Raw genomic sequence first — 9,609 nt, 5'->3', positions numbered from 1 at the left:
TTTAGCCGTGATTACATGTAGAATCCGTGATCATGGTGATCAGTTGCTACAACTTAAAGAAACATTTTTACAAAAAGACATAATAGTTTTTGAGAAAATCGATTTTAACCTATTTTGGTTCCTGGACGTAGAAACTACGCCCAGGAATCATGCGCGCTACCGCGCGCTCCCGCGGCCGATCGCGCACATGCACGCGCACTCCCAGCCGCGGATTCGGTAGCCACGGAATCAATGTATCGGGCTATGGTGCCCGATCACTGATTCCTCTCCCCCGCTGAAAAAGCGACAGCTTCTCTCGGAAGCTGTGCTTTTTCTGGCCGTTTCCTCCCCCCTGCGTCACTCTAAGCGTGTGTTACGCTTAGAGTGACGTCATGTAAACAAACTCATGGCCGCCATCTTGTGGCCAAAAAGTAAAACTACAACTAAAAGTAAAAAAAAATTAAAACAGCACACAATTACATTATAAAACTATAGTTTACATCCCACCCTCCCAAAAATACCCAAACAAAATGTTTAATATAAAAAAAAAAAACATTACAATATAAAAAAAAACATGTAAATATTTACCTAAGGGTCTAAACTTTTTTTTTTGTTATACTATTTTTTATTTTCAACAAGAAAAAACTTCCAGTGTACATCATATACTTTTCATAGTATAAATAATTGAACAGGTTGTACGTTTGTTGAGAGAATATATAACAATTGAACGTTGCTTAAAGAAGTGAAGCGGGATCCATCAGGAGCAGCGGAGAGTTATTCTCGAAAGGCTCTGAGGGAAATAATCCTTATAAAGGGTCCAGGAAAGTTGTATGGTTTTTAAGATAGGCTATTAAACCTGGAGTACTATTTTGCTAGGTATAGTAGATCCCGTAGTTTTTACTCTTACAAGTTTTATCATCTATGTCGGATCCTGTAATCAGAGGCATCAAACTTAATCTTATCAACTTGACCTACTATGAAGTGTAGGCCTAACTATAGTGAGAAAGAAAGGGAGGAAAGAAAGATAAGAGAGCGGTTCCTACTGTCTTATATAGGTATAGGTCGTCCTAGGTTACCTGTAGTTATTTTGGAAGGCTGTATTAGGTGTTAGAGTTGTGTTATGCCGGGGTCTAAACATTAATTAGTAAGATGGGGAAATGTCTCTTTATATAGTTTATAATCAGTATAAGGGCTTGTTAAAAATAGTTTCTGATAATCAAGGGGGTTGGTAAACAGGCGAGGAGTAGGGCCATGAGTCCCAGATTCTGTGGAAACTATTTTCTGCATCTCTTAGTCAAGCGGTTAGTTGTTCCATGGACCTGGTCCAGTTAACTTTCAGAATAACTTCAGAGATGTCTGGTGGGGCTATGTTTTTCCATGCTGAAGCTATGGTTATTCTAGTGGCCGTAAGTATGTGATTGACTAGCCGATTTGTGTGTTCGTTCACTTTCGTGAGTGGCTTGCCTAATAACATGTGGAGGGGGTTGAGCGGGACTTGTGTGCCAGTAGTGGAAGCAATAAGACCTTGGTCCATAGGGGAGTGAGCATGGGGCAATACCAAAAGATGTGTTCCAGGGTGCCCTTTTCATTACAGCCCCTCCAGCAGAGATCTAAAGTGCCCAGGTAAATCTTTGATAGTCTTTCTGGGGTAAGATACCATCGAAAGATGATTTTATATATATTCTCTCTGATTTGGATACACATGGAAGAATGTTTGGCATTTTCCCATATCTCATACCATTCTTCTATGGAAACAGAGGAGGGAAGTACATTTGACCATTTAGCCATATAGGGGTGGTCTGGGGTGCAGGAACCTGACTTAGTGAGGAGTAGTCCATAAATCTGTGAGATCAGGCCCTTTTGGTGTCCCTTGTGATTACATAATTGTTCAAAGGGTGATAGAATAAAGGATGTAGGTGGTTTGGGGATAAGCAAATGAATAAAGTGGGTAATTTGATTAAATTCTAAGATTAGTTTAGTAGTAAGAGGGTTTTTTTCTTCTATCTGTGATTTAGTATAGACTTTACCTGTGAGGGGGTGTATCCAGTTACTCAGGTTGAAAAAAACTAGGTTAAACCATGTAGACATGAATGATTCAGATAAACCTGGTTGAAAGTAAGGGTTTCCCAGTATCAAAAGCAGCAGTGAAGGAGAGGATTTCAACTTGGCCATGTTAGCGGTTAAACGCCATACATGAAGCGTAAACTTGATCGTTGGGAGAATTTGTTGTGTGGGGATTTTAATTGGTTGATGTGCCCATATTAAAGATGCTAGTGAAACAGGGAGCATGCTGGTTGCCTCTATGAGACCCCATTTTGTGTAAACCCTTAGGCTAGACCATTCCCCCAACTGGCGAAGATGTGCTGCGTAGTGATAGTATCTAGTGGTGCTCAAATACCCCTTTTCAAAATTCGAGTTAGGTCGAATTCAAATAGTAAATTATTCGAGATCAGTCGAATATTCGAGTCGAATAATTTTTACTATTCGATTCGACCTCGGAATTCGAGCTCACTATTCGAGTCGGTATTCGAGCTCATTATTCGAGCTGACTATTCGAAATGGCCTTAAATAGCTTCCAACACTTGTTTTGAGGGTGAATGATGCAAGAAACCTCTTTTTTTCCAAGTAACAACAGCAAGTGATTATGTGGGGATGTTCCTTTAAAAAAAAAAGTTGAAAAGAGAAGTTGTGTCCAGAAATTTGTTCAGTACTGTATATACTTCTTCTTCTTCTTCTTTATCTTCTATATCTTCTTCTTCTTCTTCTATATCTTCTTCTTCTATATCTTCTTCTATATCTTCTTCTTTTATATTGTCTTCTTCTTCTTCTTCTTCATCTTCTTCATCATCATCTTCTTCTTCTTCATCTTCTTTTTCTTCATCTTCTTCATCTTCTTCTTCATCTTCTTCTTCATCTTCTTCATCTTCTTCTTCATCTTCTTCATCTTCTTCATCTTCTTCTTCTTCTTCTTCTACATCTACTTCATCTTCAACTTCTTCATCTTCTTCTTCTTCTTCATCTTCTTCATCATCTTCATCTTCTTCATCTTCTTCATCTTCTTCTTCTTCATCATCTTCATCTTCTTCTTCTTCATCATCTTCATCTTCTTCTTCTTCATCTTCTTCATCTTCTTCATCTTCATCTTCTTCATCTTCTTCTTCTTCTTCTTCTTCTTCTTCATCTTCTTCATCTTCTTCTTCATCTTCTTCTTCTTCTTCATCATCTTCTTCTTCTTCATCTTCTTCATCTTCATCTTCTTCATCTTCTTCTTCTTCATCATCTTCATCTTCTTCTTCATCTTCTTCTTCTTCATCATCTTCATCTTCTTCTTCTTCATCTTCTTCTTCTTCATCATCTTCATCTTCTTCTTCTTCATCTTCTTCTTCTTCTTCTATATCGTCTTCTTCTTCACTTATTTCTCTTTTCAAATTTTTTTTTTTAAAGAAATGCAGCTATTTTTGAGCGTAACAAATAGCTGGTGGCGCACGCATGTTGGAAGCGCCATTGTATGTGCTCCCTGGCAGTGGAAACACACAGACAGCAGGAGGTAAATTCAGCAGCAGGAGGAGGAGGATGAGTGTGTGGCAGCAGGCAGTCAATGAGGCAGGCAGCGTGACATAATAGCCCTGGTACCTAGCGGTGATACCAGGGCTGTAAATAAACACAGCAGGCAGGAGGTCCCAGACAGCGGTCGTGCAGCCCACATTGTGTCCAATACACAACTGGGACAACACAGTTTTCAACCCGGGCACCTCAGAAAAATTAAACCTTTTTTTTTTTTTATGGTTTTGTAGTTTTGTTTTTACAACAAATTACACAGACAGATATAGCTATTTTTTGACGTAATAGCTGGTGGCAGAGTGGCAGCAGAAGGTAAATCTGTGTACCCTGGCGTTGGGAAACACAGACAGACAGACAGCAGCAGCAGCAGCAGGAGGAATGGAGGAGTAATGTGAGCAGCTATTGTTTGACGTAATAGCTGGTGGCAGAGTGGCAGCAGAAGGTAAATCTGTGTACCCTGGCGTTGGGAAACACAGACAGACAGCAGCATCAGCAGGAGGAATGGAGGAGTAGTGTGAGTGTGGCAGCAGGCAGGCAGCGTGACATAATAGCCCTGGTACCTAGCGGTGATACCAGGGCTGTAAATAAACACAGCAGGCAGGAGGTCCCAGACAGCGGTCGTGTAGCCCACATTGTGTCCAATACACAACTGGGACAACACAGTTTTCAACCCGGGCACCTCAGAAAAATTAAACCTTTTTTTTTTTTTTTATGGTTTTGTAGTTTTGTTTTTACAACAAATTACACAGACAGATATAGCTATTTTTTGACGTAATAGCTGGTGGCAGAGTGGCAGCAGAAGGTAAATCTGTGTACCCTGGCGTTGGGAAACACAGACAGACAGACAGCAGCAGCAGGAGGAATGGAGGAGTAATGTGAGCAGCTATTGTTTGACGTAATAGCTGGTGGCAGAGTGGCAGCAGAAGGTAAATCTGTGTACCCTGGCGTTGGGAAACACAGACAGACAGCAGCATCAGCAGGAGGAATGGAGGAGTAGTGTGAGTGTGGCAGCAGGCAGGCAGCGTGACATAATAGCCCTGGTACCTAGCGGTGATACCAGGGCTGTAAATAAACACAGCAGGCAGGAGGTCCCAGACAGCGGTCATGTAGCCCACATTGTGTCCAATACACAACTGGGACAACACAGTTTTCAACCCGGGCACCTCAGAAAAATTAAACCTTTTTTTTTTTTTTATGGTTTTGTAGTTTTGGTTTTACAACCAATTACACAGATATAGCTATTTTTTGACGTAATAGCTGGTGGCAGAGTGGCAGCAGAAGGTAAATCTGTGTACCCTGGCGTTGGGAAACACAGACAGACAGCAGCATCAGCAGGAGGAATGGAGGAGTAGTGTGAGTGTGGCAGCAGGCAGGCAGCGTGACATAATAGCCCTGGTACCTAGCGGTGATACCAGGCCGTAAATGAACACAACAGGAGGTCCCAGACAGCGGTCGTGCAGCCCACATCGTGTCCAATACACAACTGGGACAACACAGTTTTCAACCCGGGCACCTCAGAAAAATTAAACCTTTTTTTTTTTTTTTTATGGTTTTTTGGTTTTGTTTGTAAAACAAATTACACAGATATATAGCTATTGTTTGACGTAATAGCTGGTGGCAGAGTGGCAGCAGAAGGTAAATCTGTGTACCCTGGCAGTGGGAAACACAGACAGACAGCAGAAGGGCAGTACACAGCAGCCCACTGTAGGTGTAAAATGTGTGGCTGCAGGCGACGTAATAGTCAAAGTGAACCAGGCTGGCTTAGTGAGCAGGAGCCAGGAGGTGGTAAAGGGTGGTAAGGCACATTAACGATGGTTCTTAGCCAGTTCATGTCCCCCTCTCGCCGACAACAGGGGCCAGGAACTCGCCTTCCACCCACGCCTGGTTCATCTTGAGAAACGTCAGTCTGTCCACAGACTTGTGAGACAGACGTGAGCGTTTCTCGGTGACCACACCACCAGCTGCACTGAAGCAGCGCTCGGACAGCACGCTGGAAGGGGGGCAGGACAGCACTTCCAGGGCGTACTGCGCCAGCTCGCTCCAGATCTCCAGGCGCTTGACCCAATACTCCATGGGATCAACAGGGGCATCGCTGTCAAGCCCGCTGTAGGACCCCATGTAGTCAGCCACCATGCGGGTCAGGCGCTGGCTGTGACCGGTGGAGGATGCTGCTGCATGCACCTCCTCTCTAGTCACTGCTGCCGGAGCCTCTACAGTCCTGTAGAGCTCGTGGCTGAGAGACAGCAGGTCTGTGGGGCGCTTGCTGCTGGATGCAGGCACCTGCTGCTGCCTCTGTGCTGGCTGCTGGACAGTGGGGGTGGAAGGCTGGGGGAAGGCTTCCTCCAAGCGCTCAACAAGGGCCTGCTGCAAGCTCCTTATTTGTTGCGCTGGGTCTCCTCCTGCAGGCGGCAGGAACTGGCTCAACTTCCCCTTGAGGCGTGGGTCCAACATCATGCTGATCCAGATGTCCTCCCTCTGCTTCATCTGGATCACCCTGGGGTCTCTGCGCAGGCACGTCAGCATGTGCGCTGCCATTGGGAAGAGGCGGGCCACGTCTGCTGGCACATCGACGGCAGTGCTGCTGTCCTCATCCTCCTCCTCTGCCTCGTCAGCCTCATCCTCTCTCCACCCCCGCACCAACTCAGCTGCACTGTGCTGCTCCCCCTCATCAGCAGCAAGGTCAGGGACCTCCACCAAGTCCTCCTCCCCCTCAGAGGTGGACTGTGCAGCTGCTTGCCGCTCCTGCTGGTCCAAGGCTGCCGCTCCCTGTTCCAGCAAAGCATCGAGGGCCCTGTTCAGCAGACAAACCAGGGGCACCCACTCGCAGACCATAGCATGGTCCCTGCTCACCATGTTAGTGGCCTGCAGAAAGGGAGCCAGCACTAAGCACACCTGCTGCATGTGCCTCCAGTCATCATCGGGGACGATGGACGGGATGTTGCTGGTCTTGTCCCTTCTCTGAGCGGCGGAAACAGTGGCCAGGGCAAGGTACTGGTTGACAGCGTGCTTCTGTTCAACCAGACGCTCCAACATCGCCAGGGTGGAGTTCCAGCGAGTCGGAACGTCAAGGATCAGCCGATGGCGTGGCAGATCCAGCTCCTTTTGCACGTCTTCCAGGCTCGCACAGGCTGCAGCCGAGCGCCGGAAGTGACGCACAACGTTCCTTGCCGTTTCCAGCAGTTCGCCCATCCCCTGGTAGGTGCGCAAGAACTTCTGCACTACCAGGTTCAACACGTGGGCAAGACAGGGGATGTGGGTCAGGTTTCCCCTGTCTATTGCGGCAACCAGATTGGCCCCATTGTCGGCCACCACCTCTCCGACTCTGAGGCCTCTGGGGGTCAGCCAAATCCTCTCCTGCTCCTGGAGTTTGGCCAACACATGGGTTGCCGTCAGCTTGGTCTTCCCAAGGCTGACCAAGTGCAGCAGCGCTTGGCAGTGGCGGGCCTTCACGCTGCTGCTGAGGCGGGGGGTTTGGCCAGGTGTGCCGGAGGATGGCAGAGGATCGGAGGAACCTGCTGCAGTTCCCCTGACCCTGCGGGGTGGCACCACCCACTGTGTTGCTGCTGCTGCTGTGCCCGCTGCTGCTCTCCCATCCTCACCCCCTTCCACCAAGCTGACCCAGTGGACAGTGAAGGACAGGTAGCGGCCTGTCCCGAAGCGGCTGCTCCAGGAGTCCATGGTGACGTGGACCCTTTCACCAACCGCGTGCTCCAGCCCTCGCTCCACATTGGCCATCACAAAGCGGTGCAGTGCAGGAATGGCCTTGCGGGAGAAAAAGTGTCTGCTGGGGAGCTGCCAGTCTGGGGCTGCGCAAGCAAGCAGCGCACGAATGTCGCTCCCCTCCTGCACGAGCGTGTACGGCAGGAGTTGGGAGCACATGGCCCGTGCCAGCAAGCCGTTCAGCTGCCGCACGCGGCGGCTGCTGGGAGGCAGAGCCCTAACCACCCCCTGGAAGGACTCGCTCAAAAGGCTCTGGCGTGGCCTTTTGCTGGCACGGGAATCAGCAGACACAGCGGAGGAGGCCACTGAGGACTGGCTGCCAGAACAGGCCTCAGTGTCGGCGGCAGGAGTTGCAGAGGGGGGAGGAGCAGTGCGTTTCCGCACTCCTGCTGGTGCTGCTGGAGGAGCAGGAGGGCGGGTGGCTGCTGTTGCTGCTGCTGCTAAAGGCTGTGCAGTGATGGGTGTGGTGCCACTGCCAGCACCAGATGCCTTCAGCCTCTGGAACTCCTGATGCTGGTGGAAATGTTTCGCAGCAAGGTGGTTGATGAGCGAGCTGGTGCAGAACTTTAAGGGGTCTGCACCTCTGCTCAACTTCCGCTGACAGTGGTTGCAAGTGGCGTACTTGCTGTACACTGTGGGCATGGTGAAAAAGCGCCAGATTGGTGACAGAAACATCCCCCTACGGCATGGAAGCGCTGCTGCCTGTCTCCCTGTGGTGGTTGGGGGTGGGGCTTGGGGGGCTTGGGTGCGGCTGGTGGTGGTACTGGCAGATGCTGCTGCTGCTGCTGCTGAGCCTGAGACACCAGCAGGCTGTGGGACCTGCCTACTGCTGCTGCCAATGCTTGCAATGATGCGCCTCCTTGCAAGGCCCACAAGAGCATCCTCCTCCTCAGAGCTGCTGAGGACGACATCCCCTGGAGGTGGTGGCACCCAGTCTCTGTCTGTCACCGGGTCATCAACAACCTCCCCCTCCTGAAACATGTCCTGCTGGGATGAGGACCCCCCAAACTCCTCTCCTGATGCATGGATGGGCTGCTTGACTGTCGCCACAGTCTTGCTGTCCAATCCCTCATCCCCCAAAGTGCCCATCAGCATCTCCTCCTCAAGATTGCCAACAACAGCAGACAATTTACTCATGATGCCTGGGGTCAAAAGACTGCTGAATGACAGGTCGGCGAGTGACGGTGAACTGGCCTCCTCCCCAGACCCTGCTGGGCGGCTGCTGCGAACAGGGGTGGTGGTGGTGGTGGTGAGGGTGGAGGCCTCAGATGCAGAGCTGATGGCGGGCTGCTCATCCTCCGTCATGAGTTGCACCACAGTGTCTGCATGCTTTTCCTCAATGGGACGTTTCCGACCCGGCTGGAGGAAAATCGGAGCAGGTGCTACACGCTGCTGCTGCTGTGTCTCTGCAGCGTGAGTTGCAGATGCTCCTGCTGGGCGGCGCCCAAGGCGTCCACGGCCAGTGGCTATGGGAGGAATGTTAGCCACTGACGCTGCTGCTGCGGAACTGTGCATGGTGGCGCGCCCGCGCCCGCGGCTTGCCACAATGCTGCTCCCTCTCCTCCTGATTCCCTTGCTGCCCTTCCCCTTGCCCAAACCGCGCTGGCTGCCACTTCCAGACATCTTCGATGTTTTGGGCGTATAGACAAAAGTTTTTTAAAAGGGCGGGTGAAAAGTGGGGTACTTTAATGGAGTGGGTTGGTGGGTGAGGTGACTGAGTTAGTGTCCCTAGTACAGTAAGTAAGTAGTAACAGTCAGGAAGTACAACTAGCAGTTACAATAATCAGTAGTAATCACAAGTAAATTTAGTGTGTGTACACTACAGACAGTGAGTGCACGCACGCGCAAACACGCGCAGGAGCTAGCCTATGAACAGTGACTGAGTGAGTGTCCCTAGTACAGTAAGTAAGTAAGTAGTAACAGTCAGTAAGTACAACTAACTAATTACAATAATCAATCAGTTATCAGAAGGAAATAGAGTGTGTGTAGTGTGTACACAGACAGTGAGTGCACACACGCAGGAGCTAGTAGCCTATGAACAGTGACTGAGTGTCCTAGACTCCTAGTACAGTAAGAGTAAGTAGTAACAGTAAGTACAACTAACTAATTACAATAATCAATCAGTTATCAGAAGGAAATAGAGTGTGTGTAGTGTGTGTACACAGACAGTGAGTGCACACACGCAGGAGCTAGTAGCCTATGAACAGTGACTGAGTGTCCTAGACTCCTAGTACAGTAAGAGTAAGTAGTAACAGTAAGTACAACTAACTAATTACAATAAGCAATCAGTTATCAGAAGGAAATAGAGTGTGTGTAGTGTGTGTACACAGACAGTGAGTGCACACACGC

This window comes from Hyperolius riggenbachi, chromosome 1 (genome assembly GCF_040937935.1).
Source record: "Hyperolius riggenbachi isolate aHypRig1 chromosome 1, aHypRig1.pri, whole genome shotgun sequence".
NCBI classification, from domain to species: Eukaryota; Metazoa; Chordata; class Amphibia; order Anura; family Hyperoliidae; genus Hyperolius; species Hyperolius riggenbachi.
This window is presented reverse-complemented; position numbering follows the sequence as displayed.